General features: G+C 39.6%; 1 long non-coding RNA gene across 7 annotated transcripts in view; it reads left to right on the top strand.

Annotated features, from left to right (window-relative positions):
- Window positions 1–24,892, top strand: part of LOC146544084 (uncharacterized) — a 33,541-nt gene that overhangs the window by 5,898 nt on the left and 2,751 nt on the right. For 2 of the 7 annotated variants that reach the window (XR_014884189.1, XR_014884185.1), the window contains exons 3-4: window positions 319–561; window positions 1,772–24,892. The exon at window positions 1,772–24,892 is cut by the window's right edge and continues 2,751 nt beyond it. The exons of 2 other annotated variants lie outside the window; for them this stretch is intronic. This is a non-coding gene — a long non-coding RNA (uncharacterized LOC146544084). The remainder of the gene's footprint in view (window positions 1–318; window positions 562–1,771) is intronic. 3 more of the 7 variants (XR_014884186.1, XR_014884184.1, XR_014884187.1) reach the window with 2 other exon arrangements.

Here is a 24,892-nt window from a genome sequence, read left to right as displayed (position 1 = left end):
CAAAAATATATTTTGTTAATCTCTACTTCATAGGCTTTGCAGAAATAATGCTGGGGGAGATAAATCCAAAGCCTTTTCTAGGTCTTTTATGAACAGAATTACCTCAATTCTGACATTTATTGTTGGTGACAGCACATGAGATACACACAAAAGGGAACTGACTTTCAAAATCCAGTTTGAAATTGCTGAGCTGAGAGCACTTTTTCAAGTTCTTTGTGGAACTAATTTTTATGGCAGTGGTAAACAAACCATTCACGGGGGGTAAGAGGATGGCAGAACTGCATCAAAATGGACCTTTTATATTATCTTAAATTCCAGCTGACCTCACACAGACTCATCATCCTGACTTCTAGTCTTCCCATAAATGGATATATGCCTTGCCTGCAGAGAAGTAAGAATCTTCATTAGCTGGAGAGCTGCCCTAAGGAAAGGGAGTGGTGTGTGTGTGCACATACACATGTACTGGTCATACAGCTGCTGTTCATGGAGTTTTCTTCATTTTCTCCAAGTCACATCTTCAAACTGGATAGAAAGGCAGAGAACTTTCATCAGCTTTTCAAGGTATTTAGTAAATTTTTATTTTTTTTATTTTTTATTTTTATTTTTTTGTAATCTGGACATTTGCCAGATGTTACAACACAGCAATACCATGTGGGAAAGCAGCAGTTCTTGGTGTTTAAGTGCTGACTTAGCACACCGAGGAGTGGCAGAGCTTACAAAGAAAAAAAACGCACATAGGGGATGAGGCAGGTACTAATCACTTTCTGGCAACATCTGAAGATCTTTTGTCATCCTGAATAAACTCCCATCACTTCCGTATTTCATTCATGTAGGTGGTCAGTTTCAGCTTTTTTGTAGCCATGCCCTCACTGCCTCCCCAGCCTTGTAATGTTTTTCTTTTATGCATTCCTTGTTCTACCATGTCTAGGAGGCATCACAGAGTTCAAAAGAAATACACCTACTAATATAATCTTTCCCACCCTGTTGTGTTTTAACTCAGCAGAAAACTAAGCACCACACAGCTGTTTGCTCACTCCCTACTCTCTTTGGGATGGAGGATAAAAAAACAACAAAAGAGAACTAGTGGGTTGAGATAAAAAATATTTAGTATGACAGAAAGGGAAGGAAAATAATATTAATGGTAATTACGTATACATATTTATACACACACACACACACATATATGTATTTATAAAATAAGCGATGTACAATGCAATTGCTCACCATTCACTGACCAATGCCCAGACATTCTCCAGGCAATGTCTGTTCCCCAGAGCCAACTCACCCAGTTTTTTAGATAACAAAATGTCCTGTGGTATGGAATATCCCTTTGGCCAGTTTAGGTCAGCCGTCCTGATAATGTCTTCTTCCAGCTCCTTGTGCCCCCTGACCCCTTCACTGACAGGACAGCACAAGGAGCTGAAACATCCTTGGCTCTGTGCAACACTGCTCAGCAATAACTAAAACATTGGTTTGTTATGAACCTCATTTCCCTCCTAAAGCCGGAACACAGCATCATATCAGCCACCCTGAAAAAAATCAACTCCATCCCAGCTGAAATTAGGACACACGCCTTGCTCATATCACATTTAATTCTCTCTTCTTTAAGAATCTTTATTAAATCAAAAATCATTGGCTCTATGGGCCATGCTTTGTATGATGTTGCTGCTGTTTTTCTGTCCTTGCCTTTGTTTATGTCCTGCCTGTCCTCTTTTCTCTGCTGGTGATACATTTTTATGTCCTGCCAAGATACATTTTTCCATTCTTCCAGAGTTGCTGCAATGCTTCCCACTATACTTCTCCAGCTATCAAATGCTCCTCTTCGTGATGACTCCTTCTGCCATGACGTCTACCGAGAATGGTGAATAATATTTGCAAAGACAAAAGAACAGTGAGAACAATTTATGAAAACCCTGTTATTTGTGATACGAAGAACACGTGGATTCGTGCTCAAAGCTGACCATGGTCCTTCTTAGTTTTTCTTCAGCAGACAACAGCAGCCTTCTTATTTTTCTAATTGTTAGAAGAATATAAAAAAACATTGCCAGAAATAAAAAGCAGACTAGTGGAACTGAAACTGCCTTTGTGATTCCCACACCTCTTAAATTGTCGTATTCTGATTTGTCCACACCTCTTTCAGAAACAATGGTATCATCATTCTTGGCAAAGAATGCTTCCTTCCTTAGTCACAGGTGTGAAGACAGGGCTTCCACTTGGATGGAAAAATAAGGAAGTTGTTTTCTCAGTTGATATAGTGTCCATTTTTGGAATCCCCAAAAAGCATTACACTTGCTAAAAGAGAAGGAAAAATAATATAGGGATTTCAGTTAGATTTATTAATTTTAAAATGGGAGGAAGTGCCCCTTGCAAGTATCTGGAACTCACATTGTTTACCATGAGCAAAAATAGAATATTCGTTATCTCCTTTGCACTTGTGCATTTAACAGGCATTGCACAGTTTGTGCCTGTTGCCCCTTGTCCTGTCACTAGGCATCACCAAGCCTGGCCTATCCATCTGGCTCTTGCTCATTAGATATTTATACGTTTTGATAAGATCTCCCCTCTTCTTCTTATCTGTCTCAACAGTTCCAGGTCTTTCACCCTTACCTAGTAAGAGGGATGCTCCCGGTCCCTAATTACCTTTGTGGCCCCCCACTAGGCTCTCTTTAGAAGTTTCCCGTCTTTCTTTAACTGAGGAGCCCAGAACTGCACACAGTACTACAGATGTGGACTCACAAGGGCAGAGTAGAGAGAGAGGATCACATCTCAACATACTGCCCATGCAATTTCTAATGCTGAAGTAATTCTAATTCTGTGAAAAAATTCCACTTCTGTTATTATTATGTTATTATTATTATTTATCATTTTTTCAGAAGTAAGTAGTATGTATTTACTTAGAAACTTATTACTAGTATTTTATGTGATAACCAAACCATATACATATTTCACTGTTAATAAGACTAAAAGCAGATGTTGAAGTATCTAGTATGGATATAATTCTCCAAATTCATTTCACAACGAGAGAACTTATTTAATCCCTTCACATTTTCTGGAAATCAGCTCTCACTAACCTTGGCTACTTTGCATTTCACAGCAGCATAGATGAGTGCTGGACCTACTATGCTTTGAAAAATGTGTGTGCACGTGTGTTTTGCTTTTAATCTACAATTTGAAAGGACGATTGTATTAATCTTTTGTACATTAATTTATCTGGAGTGTCTGTTCTTTCTGAGACAGAATGTACTCTGATTACAAATACTACTTCTATTGCTGGAATTTACAGCCTGGTTTACAAGAAGCAGCATTGTTATGTTATGTTAGACATAAGTAGTATTTAATGGAATAATGTAAGGGTTAACATACAAGTTCATGCTGGTTTAATATTAAAAATTAATTAGATTCCTGTTGTATTCCCCATGGCTAGAATTTCCCTGGGAAAAGATAGACAACAATGGTACATTGTTATGAAAACTGTAAATGTTATAAGATGGAGGTTGATAAGTTTACGGATGGGGATCACAAAACAAGATAAGAAATACTCTGAAGTTAGAATGAAAGCCTGAGATAATTGTTCTTTTGTATCCAGTTTCTTAGTAGGGCTAGTACCTAAGTACATTATGCAGAGGAGATTTGTGTTTGAGCCTCACATTACAGGGCCTCTCTTGCTTAGCTAAGGGAGTTGGGTAGGGTTTGGTGGTCTCAGTGCACGGCAGATATGCTTTTGGAGTTAGAAGCCCTAGGAATATCTTGGATCTTTTGGATAATTTACTTCAAATTCTTAGTACTGTAAAGATTTTAAGGAAATGATTGCTGCTGTTTTTTTCTTATGCTCCATCAGAGGTACGGCTCTCATCCTTTTCTTCTGAGTCTGTACAGGCGATCGGGTGCAGTGTGCACTGAGGTATGGGATTGGTCATGAAATAATTGTATGGCTCTTTTAAGATTAAATATCTGTTGCAATGATTCTTTGATTTCTTGGGACATCATTCAGTGACCTACATAGTCTTCTTCAATCAACAGTTGCTATGTTTTGGACAGTGCTAAGATAGAAATCCAGAAAATGAGAAGCAGTGCTAATAAGCTTGGGAGACAAACTCTAGATGGCTTAGAGCTCATCTTTCTTGGCCAAATAAAAGATTTCTTGAGCAATTTCAGCTGAGCATTTGTGACTGTTGAACATATAACAGGAGGTATTTTGCTCTGAATATGAAGAACACTTTTGTTTACTCTTATTTGCACATAGACTGGGGAAATAGCAAAGCTCCTTCCCTGGGAGGCAAGCATTCCCTTTCTTATTGCACTTCACAGCTCAACGTCATGACTTGGTCATGAGAAAAAGCGAGAAGTACTGGTATGCTTGTTATATCACTTTAGAATTAACTAAAAATTCCAGTGTTATATAAATATTAAGATCACTGGACACCTTGTCTTGAAGATTTTAGAGGACACTCAGAAAAATTCATATGTATTAAGTGTGGAAGAGTCCCAATATCAGAAATTTTTGTAGAAATTTCAAGATAAAACAAATCGTCTGAGGAAAAATCATTTACCACAGCATATAGGATCTTTGGTATTCGTGGTCTGTAGTCCAGACAGTGCCCAGGATTTCTGTTCAGCATTTTAACTGGGGAAGGCTAAAGTTCTTCTGTCTGCCAGAGATGTGTTACAGTCTTTGTTTGACCTTGCCTGGGGCAGGATGCTTCTCAGAGCATTAAAAAACCAGAACAGTTAAAACCTAGAACAGATTTCACCCAGCCTATCATAAGCACCTCAGGTTAGACAGTAGTCTAGACATCCTCGTCTCTTCTTAGAGTCTACAAACAAATTTAAGTACCCCCAGAAGGTGATTTGTGTCATTATAAGATGCATCAGATAAACTGTCCATTGAAGAGGCCCATATTGAATCTAGAAGATCCCAAATAAACTGATTTAGCTTTGGACAGCCACATCCTAAACGCCTAAAGCCTGTGTAGGATGAATGCTGCGTTGTGCCCTTACGTAGGGGGCATTTTAACTAGATGCTTGAATTTACTCATGGAGCTCTTAACTGTAGATTTGAATTGACTTAAATGAGATTTCAGAAGACCGCCTATAGTAGTAGTGCTTCAGTCTCAGAACATGTTTCTAATCACATGATAATCTCACATGTTTTTCCAAACTGTTGTCTGACTCATTCAAAAGAAAATATTCAAATAATAGAGAACCAGACCAGTTCTCTCTCTATGTTTTGCAAAGATCAAACAAAACCCATTAAACTTTTACTGCTTCAAACTTTGTACTGAAGGACCCACTGTAAAAAGCTCTGTCATTAGACCTCTGCAAGGACTTACTAGACTCTGACATGAGTCATTTCATACAGAAGATGCAGCCACCAAATGGTGTTACTGTATGAAGTAAAAAGCGTGGACATTAGCTGGGGGTAAGGCTTGATGATCTCTAGAGGTTGCTTCCAGCCTCAAGGATTCTTTGATTCTGTGATAACTGCATTTTTGGCATGCATGTATGTTCTCCCATTGAACCATGACTTCTCCATTGTTTTGCCAGTACTATCATTATACTTTATTTATTAACAACAACAAAATTTGGCTTTCTAAACGTTTTAAATACTTTACTGTTATGTCAAAGAGACATGTGGCAAACGGGTCTGGTATATTTGAAGGAAGCATAATGAGCAATGATTCTCAAAATGGAGTCCTTTAGAGATGGATTAAATAGCCTGCCAATAACGGAGTAATGCACAATTTTCCCAGCAGATTCCAGAGGTATTACTATCACTGAGCACAGGTTAAATTGAATGATGGTTAGAGTTAGGTTAAATTGAATGATGGTTAGAGTTGATGAAATGAAAACAAATTCTAAGTACAGAACTGGGGATTCAAATTACCTGCCCACATGGTGTTATAAAAAATGATATTTATTTCTGTTATACATGTATTTAATGGATACTTTGCAAAAATCAATATCCAGCATTCCACCAGCAGAGCATGGCATATGAGTTTCCTTTTGATTTTAATATTGTTTTATGTGGGAATCAGAATAATCATCTTTTTTGGATTGAATAACAAAGGTAATTGCATGAAAAATAAGCTACCATATCTTATTTTGGAGGACATTTTTACTGTCTTCTTTTTGTTCCTAAATACACAGTTATACGCTACATCTGAGGGTAAGGATCCTTATTGTCATGTAATATATTTCAATAATGTAGAATCAAACCTTGAAACTCTGTGCATGCAAGATCAAAATTGAATTCAAACATCAGAGCAGTATTTTCATTTTTCCAAGTAAGAGCATGTTTTCATTGTTGCAATTCATTTATGTGTGAACATAATAAGTTCCACATATTTCAAGATGTGAAATTTGAAGACAGGCAATGGGTTAGTATTCCAGTGCCAGGCTCTGAAAGCAGTAGTCACAGACTGACACATCTATATGCAGTAATAGTCATTCAAACAACTGTGTGCTTCTGTCTGGACTTAACCCTTTAGCAATGCTTTTGGTTTCCTAAGGAAGCACTGAGGGAAGGAGGGACTGAGAAAAAAGTTGATGACGACAACTGTGGAAGTTTTATTTGCTGAAATCAAAATATGAAAAATATTTTGATTGAATTTATTTCCTTTTTATTTTTGTCCTGCTTTGCCATACTGTGTTTTAGGTGAGTCAAACTGATGATTCACCTAAATAAGCAGCACCTAATAATATTACCTATGACCACACAGTGCTAAAATTCAAGCTCTGTGGCTGCTTTACACTTGCCTGAGTTTTCAAATACTGTTAGTGGAGATAAATTGTCATCATAGATATAATTAATCAGATGATAAATGATTTGCCTTCCCACCGTGGAAATGACTGCAATGGATGTCCATCATAAATGTTGTGGTATTTCTGAGATTGCTGCAGAAAAAATATCCTTTTCAACAGAATACATAATTATTTTGACAGAGAAGCAAGTATACTCTTGACAAAACTTGCAGCATTTGTCCTGGCAAGCTGTATCATTTTAAATCACAAACATTAGATCTATACAACAGATTGTACACAATCTACAATATACTGTTTGCTTACTGTGTGCCAATCTACCACATAAACTACTGTGACTGTGCAGAGAAGTTACACATTCATTTTGTGAAGTCCTATTTTCTTTTCTTAGCATATGTGTTTTAGTTTCTCAGTGTGAAATTATTATTGTAATCTATTACTAATGTCATCTATTGCAATTCATGTTAGGAATGTAGGCAGGTAAACTTGCAGAAATACGTGGGCTCAGCCAGACTCATAATGGTACTGTTTGCTCTGAGTCTGCTGGATTTTTCACCAACAGACTCCTAGTAGTTTTTTTACATCTAGTAGTTACCTTGGGATGCATACTGAAAAACTTTGCAATATCAAATGCTTAATTAAGAGAGTAATTTGAGCTCCAGGTCTTTTTGATCAGTTAGAAATATTTTGTAGATACATTTTAATCTTAACTTGTATGTCTATGTAAAGTTAGTATAGATATGTAAAGTTTGTCTCTGTTGATGTTGCTTCATATTCACTGAATCTTTTTTAAAAAACCTATGCACTCTCAGTGCCCATAAAAGACAAGAACTGCTATTTACACAGGCATTAATGAACCTTCCCAGAGCTTTTCTCCCTTGCATACCATTTCTCTGCCTGGGTTACAAGTGCAAAGAAAAAGTCTCAAGAGAATTGCACAACTGGCAAAGAACCAAATACAGAGCCATATCCTGATCTCGATTTCAAAACAAAGATCATCTTATTTTAATCCACTTACTGAAGTCTCATAAAATTAATCCCTACTTCATTTTTCCATTTCTTGATCATTTTCTGCTCAGCAAGACAATATCTGAAGCTATAAGCTTTTCAGGAACAGTGGCAAACAGTTCTGTTTTATTTGATCTTCAAATACAAGTTAGGCATGGGGTTCGTTGTTTGTTGTGGCTTTTTTGCATTTTGTTCTACTTCTTTTCCACCTTTTCCATTGGAGAGCAAAGCATCTCTTATCTAAACAAGCCACGAACTGAAAAATGCTGGCTGTGTGTATTTAGACAGTAGAGCAGGTCAGTGCATGTGAAAAATACGTGACTGTTCTTTATTCCGATTTGGTTTTGGTTTTGATTTGCATTATTTCATGTTTTTTCAAGAGATATAGGAACCAGCTCTTGTTTTCATATTATAGGACAATAATTCAAACAAAAATAACAGAGGTTTCAGCAGTTTCCTTTCATACTCAAACAGTACATGAAAAAGCTCTCGAAATACATAAAATGCCCTCATGCTCTGTAAAAGGAAACATAATCTTATGCTTCTAACAGTTCAGTTCAGTGTAACACTGCCAGCTACTTGCTTGTTGTGCTTGAAGAAGCAATAGGTCAGGCACACAGGTAACCTCAGTGCTCACACTTACATTTTTGTCACCTATGTAAGCAATCTGTGTAGCAGCTGGGATAGACATAACTTTCTCATCCTACCAGTGAGCTCTCCAAGTTAGGTCCCAGATTCATTAGCAGTGGTAGAAATCTTGCATTGCTCCTTTCAGTCACACAACTACAACTGTAATTTCAACGAGTGCAAATGGCCCACACAGAACGTTATTAAATTTCCCTCTGCTTTTGTGCATAGTGGGACTGCAAAGAATGTACCTCAGGGCACAGCACAGCAGCCTTCTAAGGAAGAGTGCTTTTGCACATTGTTTCCTAAAACAATGTTCTCCTTCTGATTAAGTGCTGAAACACTTAACCATCCTGAATGGAACTTTTCAACTGAGAAGCAGAATGACACATTAGAAATTCTCATTGTATTTCTTTTTCTCCTGTCTTATCTTCATCCAAATGGCACACAGGGATTTCACTGCCATGGGCAAAAGCAGCAGTTACTATCCCACTCTCTGAAAATAGCACAGCATTGCTATTCTGAACTTGACCAAAGTAACTCAGGAAACTAGTCAAAGCTAGAACTATTTCTAAATGAAATAAATAAACATTAAAAAAAAAAAAGCAAAAAACCAGCTACTGCTTCCTTGGTGACAGGAATATTGCTCCATCATAACGCTAGAATGGATTTCAAGAAAAATGCGAGTACCAGTAGACTGTGGAAGCCATAAAGACTTTGCTGACAGCAGTGTCTCAAGAAAAAGAAGTAAAAATATCCTGAGCAATGCTTGTGGTAATTATAAACACACGGAGTAAGCTTCCCATCACTGTCAGTCCTTGCCTTGCCAACTGACACATCTAGTTGCCATGAAGGTCTTTCCATGTAATTTCTGTATGAAGTTTTGGGGTGTTTTCTGACTATTAAGAATGGTCTCCTTGTATGCTGAGCAGGGCAGGGCAGGCACTCGGTCAGCTGACAGAGTTAACCAAGATAAAGTCCTTTACAATTTCTTCTGGGTTGAAGTTTGGAGGAAAAGTTCTTGCGAGATTTTATAAATCAATATTTTTTTCACAGTGTTCAATGTGAAAAGGAAAGAAAAAGAATATTGACCATAAAATCAGTAGGTGACATTTGGAGTGAAGTAGAAGCATAGAATCATAAAATCCTTAGAGTTGGAAGGGACCTTTAAGGGCCATCTGGTCCAGCTGCCCTGCAATGAACAGCATCCACAGCTCAATCAGGTTACTCAGAGTCTGGTCCAGTCTGGCCTTGAGCATGTCCAGGGATGGGGCTTCCACCACATCTCTGGGCAACCTGTTCCAGTGCTTCACCACCCTTCCTGTAAAAGACTTTTTCCGTATATCCAACATAAATCTCATCACTTTAAGTATGAAACCATTTTCCCTTGTCTTGTCATCTCAGACCCTGCTAAAGATTCTGCCCCCTTCTTTTTTCCAGCCCCCCTTCAGACACTGAAAGGGGGCTATCAGGTCACCTCGGAGCCTTGTATTTTCCAGGCTGCACAGCTCCAGCTCTCTCAGCCTGTCCTTGTAGGAGAGGTGTTCCAATACATTCTAGCCCCTACACAATTTCCTGAAGTAGAACTTAATTCTACAATAGATAAATCTTCCAACAGTATCATACGCTCTTCTCCTTTACAGAAACAGAAATTTCACTTACTTTTTCTCTTTCTTATTTCTTCTCTAGGAGAACTCAGGGGCTATGAATTCAAATGGTACAGGTGGTACCCCTCACCCTTCCTGGGAGTGAAGTAATGAATAATGGCCAAAAAGAAAAGGGTGTAAGGACTGTTTAACTGTATAAGTGTCTAACTGTGTAAGGACTGACTGTATAAGTGTCTTTTATTTTAGAGTCCGAAAGACAAAAGATGTTTAATAATAAAGTCTGGGTATTACAGTAATTGTACATTCCCATTGCTAAGGAGAGAGAACAACCAGCAGGGTGAGGGTGAGGATGCATGCCAAGCTCTCCTACTGGTCCCACATCTATCCTAAGAGTATTCAGCAAGCAGCCAAAGTTAGCTTGCAAGTTAGCTGGGGACAAATGCTTCCCTTGCCCACAGCATGTCTCTCATCTCCACCCACTAAAAGGAATCCTGTGTTTGGCATCAGAGTGCCAGGAATATGGAATCACTCCCTTCTGCTCATTCTCAGCCCATTTCAGTGCCAACTAGAGCAGAATTCAGCCAACAGAATTCAGATTTTGGAAAGTAAGCAGTAAGTCAGAGGTTTTCCTCCATGCTCCAACAATATGTATTTTTAATACAGTGGGGCTTTTAGTTAGTTTGGTTTTTAATTGTGCCCCAGTGGTTAGCAGAAGCTTTTACCTACAGGACCTCAGGAACTCTGTTTGACCTCAGTTAATGCTTTGAGGAACTAAGCTAATAGGAGCCTAAGACATTACTTTACCATCACAGGAATATATATATATATTACAAACATGTGCTTTGCTAAAATGATCTTGGAACAATTTCTGCATGCCTTTGTGTGTCCTCTTGGATCATTACTGCCATTCTTTCTGTGCTGGCATTCCAGAGTTGCTGATTCACAGACTGCATCTGGTTCTGTATCGTTCTTTCCAACTCAACTCTTGAACACTTGACTTGCTACAGTGATTGTCTCTCTATGACTAACATTTTTGTTTCAACATCCTGCATGTTACAAAAACATTTCTTTTTCTCGTTGCCTTTGATTAGGCTATTTCATTTATTGGAAACGAAGCATTTTATTTCTTTATTTATCTTTTTCTCTGACTTTCTTCTCCATTTTGCATGACTTCAGGAAGGCATGGAGAAGGTGAAGAAGTCTTTCTATGAGGAGTGATCAGGCTCAGGAACAGGTCATAGCTCTGTAAGCTGGGGCTGCTGATAGCAAACCTGAGACAATATGTGAGGTCAAACACAGCTGAGATTTCTACCTAATTTATAGGCTATTAAGAGGCCTGGGGCAGTAACTGTGTTTCACTAAATGCATGTTAGGGAGGATGTCTCTTGACCCTCTTTAAATTCCTCTACGTAAGTACATGAAAAATGAAATGATTTGCCATCCTAGGGAGTTCATTTCCTTTTCATCAAAAGTGGTAAGCTTCTGGCCTACTAAAGTCAGTGAAGATTTGCAAGTATCTCAGCAAATCTAAGATTACTTCCAAGAAAAATATATTACTTGCCTTAACTAATGTTGACTTGTTGTTTATTTTTCCTCTACAGCAAATTCTGTGAGAGATCCTCCTTAAGGAAAAAAACAAAAAAAACAAAACAAAACAAAACAAAAAGACAACAAAACAGTTGTTTAGGGTGTGAGTGACTTTAATAGAGTGATTTTTCCTCCACCAAAATGTTTAATGTGGGTAGCAGCTGTGCAACCCTCTTCATCACAGCTCTTCCAGCTTTGCTAGGTAGAAATTCCCTACGGTGGGATATGAATTTGATCTCCACAGCCTTTCCTTCATTTTGTTTTCCATTGAAACTTAGTTACACTCCAGTGTGGTGGTGCATGTGGTGATAAAAGCATGGTGTTCAGAGAATAGGATGGTCAACTTTGTCAGCCATTTCAGTAAGTAACTGTTCGTACTGACTGAGCTTTCAGTGATTTACAAAGTCTCAGTGCTGGCTGCTTTCCAAAAGCTAAAACTAGCAGTCTTTCCAGTGCCCCATCTATAAGCTGACTCAGAAACCTACCATCACTGACTATAACAGGAGGCATTTTATATTTTGAATGGCTGGAAATGGACCAGGCACTGGCTGTAATGGGTATTAACAGAAACATAAGCATGCAACAAATCCAGGATCAAAAGGGTCCTGAGTTTCTTCAATTCAAATGTTGTCAGCTGCTCTCAGTTTGCAGTGAGCTTTGCAACACCAAGTTGTTTTTTTTTTCCAAACCAACATTCTTGAAGTTTGACAGTTCCACGACAATTTTCACTTTCAGGAATTTTCTTGCCAACAAGCATGTCTCAAGTCTGAAAAACACGGTGTGCCTTTGCTGTCTCAGGGTCAAAGAGCGCAGTTTGTGGATCTTTTATTTGTTATCAGTCTGTCATGATTTTTTTTCATTGCTTGAGTTCACAGTCCAAGAGCTGAACTGATGGCTCACATCACAACCAGAGTGACCGGACAGGCATATCTACATGTGCCAAAGCTAGATTTCTAGTGGGTCTCAGCCAGCTAATCAGAAGTTAGCTGAGAAGTCTGCACTGCACTGCAGACAATCACTGTGGTAGCTGAGTTTCTCAAGTAGACATGCACAGCCTTTCCTTATGTACAAGACGGAGTGGGAGCTTCTTCCTTCTAGACAGTGCCCCAGGTCTGGATGCCATAGGAAACTTGATGATTTCCAATGCAGGCATCTCCTTGTGAAATTCGTCCTGAGTGTTTCCAATCTAAATTATTTAAAGCGATAGTGGCATTACAGCCAAAAATAATGTCTCTATCAGCAGATAGAGCTGAGCTGAGGTCACAGAAATCCCATTTGTCATATCCCAAATAAAAGCTTTCATGCTGCAAACAAAAAATAGAACATGGGATACTTCAGCAGTGCTGAAAACAGTTTAGTTTAGTGCTGGCTATTACTAGCAAGACAGCTGTGCTTCTTGAACCAATACTAACTTACAGAATTCAGCTTCTCATGGTGTGATAGTTGCTACCAAACAATGGAGCTTTCTTGCCAGCCAGCACAAAGTCAATCTTCTGGCAGAAACTCAGTTCCAGTTCAATTCTGAACTGTGTTCTGAATATTTTTTCTCATAATTTAGTGCTTTTCTGCATGGAATTCACATTCATTAACTTCCTCTAAAGTCTTCTCAAAGCTCAGAGCTGGTCAAACATCCATGCTTACAGTGAGTTGCTAGAAATTTGTGCTAGGAAACTGAATGGGTAGGACAAAGAACAGCAAAGTGAATCCAAAACGTTTAGTGAAGAGCGGGATAAAAGCCAAATTAAGTAAGAGAGGAAAGCCTCTGAGTGCCAAACATGCCATTACTAGAAATCTTCTAATAGTTATGATATTGGTATTTTGAAGATGCTTGAGGAAAAAAAGTAAATAAATGGAGATAGCTACCAAGTCAATGTAAGAATATATAGTAAGCCATATGAGGAAGGCCACTAAATCCAGTGGCATGGATGTAATTCAATTCAAGGCAATGTGCCAATTTATGGCCTAATCTCTGCCAAAGTATTTTTGGGCCTGGTCTCTGTGGTTGTTGATTAATCTGTCTTCTTCCATTTCCCTGCAAGAGAGTATTTAGCACAAGGAGACATATGAAACTGAGCAAGAATTTATTTGAGGGAGTGGGCTTAATGTTCGTGACAAGATGGAAAGTTACCAGCTGGGTTACCTTCTGCATCTGGTCCACAATAAATATTTTTATCTTAATGTCTATTAAACCAAGCATAAATGAAAGGTAGATTTTTTAACTTTCCTTAAAGCTGTAGCAATTGAGAAAGAGGCCATATGTTGAGTCGTGTTTCATATTGAAGCAGTCTGTATCTAAAAAGGCACAAAGCCTTGACAGGTTTCTAGTATGCTAGTGAGTACAATTTTAATACCATTTTTATAGCAATAATCTCATTCTCGAAGGCTAGTTGTTCAGCAGATCTGGCTGGCCTGGTTATATTATAGGATATGGGATGTCTCCCTGAAACTTACAGGTTAAACGTAGAAGTTTTGTTAGAAAGGGTAGGATCTAAAGACATTTATGGCTTCCAACCACGTTGTTCCTGCTGCTGTGGAATGACCGAGTGCAGCGTTTTGAAACCATCATGCAAAACCTTGCAGAATAATCTGTACTGGGATTATCAGAGCAGCAGCGTAAGGTGCCTAAGTGTTAACAAATGGTTTTGAATTCATATTACAAGAGCAAAGTGGGTCTTAGCCCCAGTTAGATTATTTTGTTTCCTGGTACTTCAATATTAGATAGAGCTTCTTAGCATATTATTTTGCTTATTGTTTAGTTATCTTGCTTGCCCCTGTAAATCTCTGCTGAGACATATGGAGGATTCTCTCTGGGGAATGGCATAGAATAATACCTTGTCACTCTGATTTACAAGGTGTGAAAGTAAGCACTGCACTCCTGCCATATCATTTTTGTCATCTCTTGATTTAGTCCATGGGAAGGTTTTCTTGAGGCCATCATCAAGGAGGTATTTTCATAGCTGTGTTCAGTGTATGTGACACAACTTTTCGGTGCCATTACTTATGTAAAACCTTTTTTTACCACAGCAAAGGTGCAAGCTTACTTCAGTATCATTAAATTTGAGGTGGAAAATCACAATGCAGCTTCCAGTCGAAACTGAACTTTTACTACAATGGAGCATGGCTGATACATCCCGTGTTGGCTTTGTTAAAAACCTAATCTTCAGTGCAGAGTTTTGAAGAATCATATTTTTTTTCAGGATTGAGATTGTATCATGTACCAAGCTATTTAGTTTTCATCTGTCTGCTTACAGAGCTCTAAATGAATTGCAGTTATACTGATTGGTTTCATGAGAATGATGATCCTTGTCAGGACCTGGCTTGAGACCAGCACTTTAATGTAACCAAAAAGCTAAAAGATATCCTTTGTTAAGCTATGGTCTGTGCTGCAAACAGACAGATGTCCTTAAGGTAAATCTCTGTATGCAATTGAAATGCTTTTCAGTCCTCAGAAGTCTTTGGACCAGACATCTTAACTATACTAATATTGTCTATGTTGAAAGAAACAAGAAGATAAAGTAGAAGAGCAATAGGCAGCCTGGAACAGCTGACAAAGCTGGAGGAGCAGCAGGGAAGGGAAAAAGAGTCAGTGATTAGTAAGCAGCTCGGGCAGGCGAATCTATGAACCATGAACCAGCAGATAAACTAACAATTTGATAAGTTAGAAAAAAAAATGCATGAAAGTGGGTTTAGCTGATGACAGCTGATGGCTGTCACCAGCCAGTCAGGCATTGCTCCAAAGCACGAGGAAGAGCAGCCTGCCAAAGTGCTTATCCCAGCCGCCTGCCAAAATCTGTGCTCTAACAGGAAGAACATTGGCGCCAAGGAAACTGCAATAGAGGCTGTTTATTTTCATTTTCAAGGTTTGTTAAGTGTTTAGCCACATCCATCTCTGCATCCTGGGGCAGCCTTCTTCTCCTACCTGCTCGCACACAGCCTATAAGCAGTGACACAAGCCTTCTGTGGAAAGAACTCTGAATTCTTTCAAGGCTGCTAGCAATGACTGAGGGACAGTGCTTATTGTGGGCATCAAGGCCAGACTAATGCTTACCCACACAAACACACAGAAGTATGTGCTGGTGCAGTAGTTATCAGGGACACTGTGGCTACGGTAATGCCTACCTACACAAACATGCAGAAGTGTTTGCTAATATAGTAGCCTCCTCCCGCCAACTCCTTCTAATGAGGAAGCTTACGAAGAAATGAAGAATGGGATATATGATGGGCACATTAATGTCCTTCCTGAGCCTTAGCATATACTATATTTTCCAAGATACAAATCATACTGATGATCTCTAGTGCACAAGCACACAAAACTTTAGAAGCTTTTCTTCTAATTTTTTTCATGTTGATCAGATTGCCAACCAAATACTAAAACTGCCCATTCCAACTCCATGAGGCAATCTCCTATGCCAAAGCAACAGCTATAGTAAACATTCAAAAATTTTACGCTTTAAATCAGGCAATTTTTGAAGCTGAAACTTATGCCTGTTGTACTGATGGTATCAATGTACCACAAGCTAAATAAAGAACTTTTAAACTCACATGAGATGCCAACTTCACATTTCCCTATGCTTTATTATCTCTAGTCTGATTTTGATGTGGCTAGTTTAATTTATCTGTGTATATTCATACTTTATGAGATAGGATTATCACACTGAGATATGCAAATGTAAAACATTCTTTCAAATGTAAAACAGCACTTTCAAGCTGTATGAAATACACATCTGTAATACTAATACTACTTGTAAGACGATGCTATCTTTATACTTAGAAAATATGATTAAACAGAGAGGTGTATTTGATGATTTTGTCCCATTTTATCCATCATCTCAGGTATATAAATAACAACAACAAAAACAACAAAATACAATTGTTACTTTTTTGCTCAAATTAAATTCTTCAATGATAAAAGTAGAATTTATCCTGGAAACTGAATAAAATACAAGCCCAGGTTAGAAAACATTTCTAGCAGAGTTTCAAGAAACTGGACCCCTTATGTTGCAGTGCTGGCCGTTGGTAGTATGTTTGTTGTGTCTGCAGACAGTGGTAACCTAGTGCAATAATTTTCTCTACTGTTGATGTGAATGAAGGAAGGAAAGCCATGATCCTGGTCCATTTCTGCATGTGACATTATCTCCATCTTGTATGGAGATTAAACATTTTATTGAGCACCAAGTTCTGGTCTGGTCACAGACCTTGTGCTCATTCTTCTTTTCCACTGCACCAGCTAGGGGCAGACTGTTAAGATTTTAGATACTGAATTACGTGAATTTTGCAATTTGCTTTAAAATCTTATCAGTGATGCTTGCAGATAATGTTTTCAAAGTTAGGCATCTCAGAGGAGCTGGCTCTCACATACGAAGTTTCAGTGAAAAACGCATTGCTGAAAGTAGTACGTGAAATCAGTTTCTGTGACTGTAACCAAAGTGACTTTGATTCAGTGACTGAGAAATCTTCTCTTCTGACTCCATGAGGAAGCCTTTGATTTCTCTGCACCCACTACCACCTGGAACAGCACTGTGGGTCCTTACACCTCCCTGAGCCGATCCTTCCATTTCCAGAGGTACCATGGTTGGTTCCTTCTCAACTGGTAATTACGTACGGAGACTTAGTGAATGTATTATTTCCCAAGATGGTATGTTTATCTTATGAGGATGTGAAAGGAGAAAAGAGGGGAAACAGAGTTTTTCTGTGCACTCTATTGCCATCCACTGAAGAGATTTCCCTGAAATGAAAATGAACCCTCTGTCAGGGTTCCTTTGCATGTTGCACTCAGGTGCATATCACAGAGATAGTCTCCATCCAAACAAAACATATTTGTTAAAATAGCTCAGAAATTATACAGTCATTAGGACTGTAAACATAAGAAAATATCTAGGCCTGTACAGAAACTTCAAGTTTTAGAGCTGATTTAATTTCACTGAATGTTTAATCACTTATAGAGAAAGCCCAGTATTTGTTCCCTTAAGCTTAAAATACTAAATATTGACTTCCTAGTTTGATATAATTAAAATATATATTGTTTTCCAAACGCTATTAAAATGGCCTTTCATTAGTCATTCTCATGACTAATTCAGTCATAAGAATTAGTTTGGGAAGTCATTTGTTCAAAGCTTCAGATTCAGCTGAATAAAAAACTGAATTTGTCCCCTATGCTTTAACGAAACTGACTAAAGCATGCTAAAGGACATGAGATTCTGGTCCATTATTTCATTAGCAGACTGTACCCACTATAATGGACAGACTAATTTGTTATTCCTAATAGTCTGTTTTTTATGTTCTGTAGTGAAACAAATTACACAACCATGATTCAAGCACAACACAGTAAAAGACAAGGCCAAAATAAAAGCAGTGATGGAGCCATTTCTGAACTAAGAACATTTTGAATTACTAAGGGATGGAAGACTTTTGCAGCTAGATGGGTAAGGCAAGCTCAGTAATTGTCTAAAGGAGCTTCAATAGAAGTCATGTAGCAACAGATACTGATTTTATTTTATTGTATACCAACTACTCCTGTTTTTAGAATGTTAACTTCTTTCCTTCAGATATCTAATGGGGAGAATTTTCACAAAGGTAAAGTATGTCTTTTATTTTTTTCTTTAGTAAGCCTTATACTTTATGAGATTATACAACTGATACAATTATAGTAGAATAAAGTGGGTTTTATCCAGAGGCCATTATTTTATTTCTCATTCCTTGAACATTTTGCTTACATTTCCTTTCTGAAATCCATTGACAATTTAGGGCTGTAACTCACAGAAAAAGAATTGGTACCACACATAACCGGGCTCTAAACTAGTGTTATTCTATCAGTAACACAGTGTAGTAATTGGTACTAAAATGATGAAGATACTTGGCACATACCTTTATCATAGGCATTACCAAAGCCATACCACAAAGTTATGTTGAAAGGCTTTTGCTAAATAAGGATTAAAAGGCAAAATACTTTGAAATACCTCTCCTACACGTATCTGAAGATAATCCACAGCATAATCTGTCATGGCATGCAACTGAAATCCACTAAACCCATAGGCAGAGTCCTCAGCTCAGGACACAGCTCCCTGCCTGGTGTAGGCATGCTTGGTTCTGCCGCAGGGTGGAAAGCTTGCCTTGCCTCCCTCCCTTCCTCCTTAAATCCTCAAGGGAAGGGCGGGTGTCTGCCAAGGGGGGGGAAGGAATATGAAATGAGAAAGGAATCCAGCTATTACTGTAGAAACAAGTGCAGTTTAAAAAAAAATCAATTAACACAGAAAAGTTTAACAGTTGGAAATGTGTCACTTTTTCCGATCTCTTCATGTTACTCTACATATGTGGGCTACATTGCCTAGCAGTTTCGAGAGAATAATAAAAATGACTCCAAAAAACAGGTGGAAATAAGACCAAAAAATAAGGCAAACTGTGAAACAAGGCAATACATGGCGGCAGCGATAGGCTGAAAACATGAATTGTAATGCGAGTATCACCCTCTGTGCCACTCTGCCATTAGATGTACCAAGGAAATAGTTAGAATAGAACAGAACAGAATTTATGGCTGGGAATCAATTTGTCCTCAAGCTCTTTTACTCTGTTGTTCTGCCAGTAGTTAAAGGACACCTTGTCCTGCCACAACGGCGGCTGCTCATGCCACGCTTCAGACGCTTTTCTCGTTGGCCTGTCTGGCCTTGAATAGCGTGAATTAGCTTGTGGCCAGAAACTCTTCTCCTATCAATTTGTCATTAGCCCCTGTCATACAGCTAGGAGGGTATGGCAGGAGACACTGGTAATGGAGACATCATCAGAACTAGTATGAACAAAGCACAGAAGGCTTTAGCGGGAGGAATTCTGCATCCCCAAAGTTATGTCCTGTAATTTTTTTCTGTGGCTAGTGCTTGTTTTCTGATAGGTTGAGGTACAATTCATGATTTTTAACAGAGGAAATAAACACAAGCTGTATGTTGTTTGTCATCTGACACTGTTGAAAGCCATACAGCCGGAAAGACTTGAAGTGGTAACCAAACTACGCAAAATGGAAGATGAACAGTCCCAAAATGGATTTTAATGGAATGTTTATGTAGTCATCCAGACTGTGTTTCCTATTTTTTTTAGAATTTTGACTTTTCTAAATTTTGCTTTTGGTAGCTATTTGTATTTCTCCTATGTTTACATTCCTGGCAGCAATAGGCTTAGGATGCTGGGTGGTACATGTAAACATTTCTGTGCCACTAACACCTCCTACTTCCAGAGAGATCACAAAATGCTAGAATATCAAGTTAGCAATTATAAACCTGCTAATGGAGTTCTTGGACTGGATGATTTTCAGAAGTCAGTTCTGTGATTCTGTAATCGCAACAGTGGATTCACTTTCTTTAGCCCAGCAAAGTTCATCTCCTCGTGCTTCCTCTACAGCCAAGAAGAAATTTCTATAATGCAATTCAGAGCAGAAACCAAAGATTTAAAGCTAAGGTATAAGTACTGATTATGATTCTATAGAGTAGGTCTGACAACAGCATCCTTAGGCTGCAGATGTCCTCCTCATTTTCTATGCCAGGATTTTTTTTCTATTTAGGAAAAGGAATTCCAATAAATCAAAACAAATACCAGTTATTATAAGGGGAGGGAAGGGGAAGAACAAGAGGAGAAAGCTGCTGATCTCATGCTTCCCTGCAGAGAAAATGAGGAAATGGTGGAGAATGGCCTGGACACCTGATTATCTTGTAAGATAGGATGGGAACAATGAGGCAGCTGGTTTGAGCCTGAGCAGAGCACTTTCATTTTGGCACTTCAACAAATGGCTGGCAGCATTTTCTTTTTTAATGTCAACATTATGTGCACAACTTCAAGGTAAGCTTTCCAACTCTCTCAAGTTAATTGACACATCGGGAATTCTGTACTGGAACATCATGTCCTGACTGATGAATAAAAAATATTGCAAATATATACGTTGCCTTGGAGGAGGATCTAGAAAAGTCCAAATGCATTCCAAAAGTGTTGGCCAGAAATTGATGAATTCACTGCAGTTATTTCCTGTAGTGTGCGCCTCAGACTGATTTAAGAACAGTGGGATTATGACCTCAAGGGTCACCAAGTTCCAATCCCTTGCCACAGGCAGGGCTGCCAGCCCCTAGGAAAGTACTACATCAGATTGCTAAGAAAATACAGTCCTGTCTCCCAAGTTGGATCAACTTTCATCTCATATGTAACTTACCTCTTGGTGACTGGTTGTATATTTTTATACAAAAGAAGAAAGCGCTTTTTGCTCTGAACTTAGAGCTGTCTGCTGCAATATAGCCTCAAGGCTTCAAAGCGGAGGGTTTTGTATCTGGTACAAGAGATTGTTGGTACAGGGACAGATTCTACTGATCACTTGGAGTACATAAATGTTACTTACCAGTAGCTGTTGCTCTTGGATACATATGATACATCCTGCATGTATCCTAATGCTGTAGGTGAACATCCACCTGTGATGCAGGTATCACAAACTCCTAGCACACATCATCTTCTACCTCGCAGGTACACTCAGCCCCTGCTTTTCTCGTGGCCATATAGGATGAAGAGATGTTATCTCAGCCAGCATCTGCTCAGTGAGGAGTGGGGCACAGTCAGTGAATGCTCAGACATCACAGAATTTCAAATGTTTAAATAAAAAGTCAAGAGAAATGTCTTAGCAGAGCCAGCCTGGCCTCCAGCTGCCACTCCAGATCAATGCAGTTCTGCTATAGGTTATCACATCAGTCAGTCTGGTGGAGATTTTATTGGGAATGCAGAGTGGGTCACATGGGACAAAACGTCCTGTTTGATCAGCAAAGCAAGCAACTCAAATAGTGACAATTACTAACTACTAAGTAATGCATTGCGTTAGTTTTTTTGTTGTTGGTTTTGGGGTTTTTTTTCTTAAAATATGTTGTCTGTCAAAACTATCTGGAGTAAAAACAGATGCCGGCTGTGTTCCAGTGCAAGCGTCCTGACCAAAAGGGGAACACATTGCTGTGCCCTTCTCCTTCAACATCTCCTAGCCTTAGAAGTCTTCAGAGGCTCATTAGAGCTTCTGAGTTACCAACTGTGCCCCCAGAAATAGCAGCTTTCTGCTGCACGAACCTTAGGAAGGTCTGCTCTGCACCTCTATGGCGTACTGCTGCTGTTTATCTAACCCATGTATTCTGCTGCAGTCAGATAAGGAAGGCTATAAGGCCTTCCATAACTGCATTTTTATAATCAGACTTTTCCTGTGCACAATGAGTGGGTGGAACTGCAAATAAGAGCTACTGTCATACTAAAGTTCAAAATGACAAGGTTTCTTTCTTGCCTAGGCAGCACTGACCTCACACAGCACTGCCGTGAGACAGAAGACTGAGAGCTGCTGAGGACAGCCGAGGGTTTTGTGTTGTGGGGGGTGTAGCTCCAGTTAGCGTTCTCTGTCTCTGTGCTGTGCTACTTGATTATGTACTTCACTCTGGGAAGATCAAAACTGACTTCACTACATACAGTCAAGTCAATTAGATCTTAAATTCAGTGCTTAAAACCTGGAGCACTTCCTGGGCTTCAGCAACACTTTCTAGGTTTTAGTGTCAGTTTATTTTATTATGCGAGCAATTCATTTTACCAAAAATGTGCCAGAGGTAAGGAAATAATTCAGCACTACAAATGGAAATCTTGCGGTGCCTTCAGCTGAACCTCGGAAGATCCTGACTCCCATTCATTGCTTCCATTTACTTCATTCCAGTTCTTCATTTTGTGCAATTTTACATTCAGGCACAAAATAAATAAGGTGGAGAGATGGTGACAGTTGTGTTTGTTTATAAGCAGCACAAGCAGATGCAGCACCTCTCTGGGGGAGCACCAAGCGCAGGAGGTTGTGAGGAGCCCCGTAAGGATGGCTGCGTGCTCACCTAGCAGTGTAACTGCGCTCCTCAGTTCTGTGAGCAGCGCTACTTTGACGTGATGCTACTTGATTTGATGTGATTTGAAGAGTAATCTTTTAAGGAAAACGTTTCCTAAGGGAACTCTGAGCCATGCTAGCAAAGGAAATGCCGCTCCCCGGTGAGACCGCTGCTGCTGGTTAGCTGATAAAATAATATCCTCCAGAAGGAGCCGCTGCTGTGCTGTGGGGGCAGCCATTCCGGCTCCGCGACTCAGTGGCGCGCAGCTCAGCCCTGCCGGGCTCCCGGAGTGGGGAAGTGGCAGCGGCTGGTGAGCTCTGGGCTTAGTGGGGAACCGTAGTCTGGCAAGGCCTGCTGCTCCTCAGGAGGAAGGTCTGAGAATCTCTGGGCCCTAAACAAAAATAGCTCATCTTGCTGAAAGCTTCAGTTCTTAGTGAAGTCAAATGCACTAAAAGCCTTCCCGAACAGAAGTGTGATTTTGTTCAGCTGACAAAGAGCAGCTCCTGCTCAGTATGGCTGTTCCTGCTCACCTTGAGCCAGGACCACTTCCTCCCCTAGCATTAAGCCCGATGGCATTGGGAGCACAATCCTTAAGCTGTAAAAAACTCTGAAACTAAACAAATAAGAACTGATACCAGCAAATGTATATTCTGTGCTGGGTTCAAGCCCTATTTAACTTTTACCAGCATTCGCTGTGAGAGTGCTTGTAGTCAAGATCAGCCTTAAGAACGCAACAGGAATCTATAAAATTTCTTAAGAGCTCTGATTTCTGTGTAAATACATACTAAAAAAGCTAGATTTGATTGTGTTGCTTTCAAAGTAATTAATTTTTAACCTTAGTCTTTGTGCAGTGTAGACAACTTATTTTTTAGATGTTTGTATTAATTTTTGAAGGAATTGAATGCATATTAGATTCTATATATGAAGTGAAGGCAGGTAACAACCTGGTACAATTTCCTTTTGTTTCACTTTTATAGCTCATGCATAATGTTTTTGTGGCAGAGGATAATTTTGTACTATATTAACTACATAAAGAGAATTTAAAAAAAATGAAACCAACAGTTTTGATTACTGAAGCTCAGCCTCAGGTGTATGTAAGTTAATTGCTATTAATGAATAGCAACTTGATCAGGAAGTGACCTGGCTTCACCCACTGTGTTACCACACAGCAGTAAGCTGGTACACTGGTAAGCAGTACTGCTTCTGCTTTCTCAAAAATAAGAGTTAAAGGAAACTCAGCAGAGAATGATATCTATTCTGAGTTGTGTCAGTAGATCCTGAAGCCAAGAGAAATATCCCAGAGTGGAAGAGATCAGAAAAGGCCTCTGGAAGCCCAACCCCTGTTCAGGCAGGGCTTCCTGGTGCAGGCTGCCCAGGCCCACCCCCAGGTGGTTTCCGAATGTCTTCAAGGAGGGAACCCCACAGACTCTGGGCAGCCTGTGCCAGGGTGGAGTCATCCTAATTCTGGAGTATTTTCTGATTTCTGACTGAACCTCCCGTGTTTCCTTTCCTGCCCATCGCCTCTGGTGCAGGCACGAGGCTCCAGGTTCTGCTGCACTACATGTGCCAGAGGACCGCCCTTCAATCTTTAACTTTTCCTTTTAAGGAACAGCTGGTCTTGATGTAAATGTTTCTAGGAATCACAGTCCCTCAGGCTTTTGGTAATGCTAAGCTTAAATGAGCATACCTGGTTAATGACACATTTACCTGATAGTTTGAAAGGCTTCCTATTATCCCACTGTTCTCCTTGTAGGTACTTGGTGACAGTGCTCAGGCTGTGGTACATGGAATGAAGCAGGCTGGGCTGTAGGGCTCTCACCATCAGGTGTCTTTGTGACTCTTGTTTATTCTCACAGCTCTTCTCAGAATCCTTCAGAGCACAACGCTACCACTGGTGGCTCTGATGGCAGCTGCTGAATGGGTTGGTGCCAAACACTGCTGCAGGGCCTTTATAGCTGAGAGAGAAACATATAGAAGCCCTTACTCATATGAATAGACTCACAGGAAGCACCTGCAGGTCCCCACGGCCATGAGTGTCCCTTTGGTGCAGAAGCACACTGCTGCCACTCGTAATGCCCGCTGAGCATTGGCAGGAAGTCTGCTCAGGGTGAAATCTAAGAATTGGTTCAGTGTGAGTAGAGTCACAATTGCCTTTCCTAACACCCACCTATAGAAATGGTTTCAGCTCTCTTTCTAGACCTTCTGAGACTTCTTGCTATCATTTATTATCCAAACTGTTATCCTAGCCATAGATCCTGTCTACAAGCGGCTCCCAAGGCTGCAGTCTCTTTATGAAATAATATGCATTCCTGCAATAGGCAGGAGGGAAAATGCCACATTGCCATGTTTATGTGATGACTTAGAATATAGGCAGGGAGCTGTGTGGGGAAGGCCCAACCTGCCCTTGTAGATGGTTGGAGGGGCACCAGTAGTGCCAGCAGGGGCACG

This window comes from Meleagris gallopavo, chromosome 6 (genome assembly GCF_905368555.1).
Source record: "Meleagris gallopavo chromosome 6, MGAL_WU_HG_1.1, whole genome shotgun sequence".
In the NCBI taxonomy this organism is placed as follows: Eukaryota; Metazoa; Chordata; class Aves; order Galliformes; family Phasianidae; genus Meleagris; species Meleagris gallopavo.
Note: the sequence above shows the minus strand (reverse complement) of the source record. Positions and strands in the feature narration are given on the sequence as shown.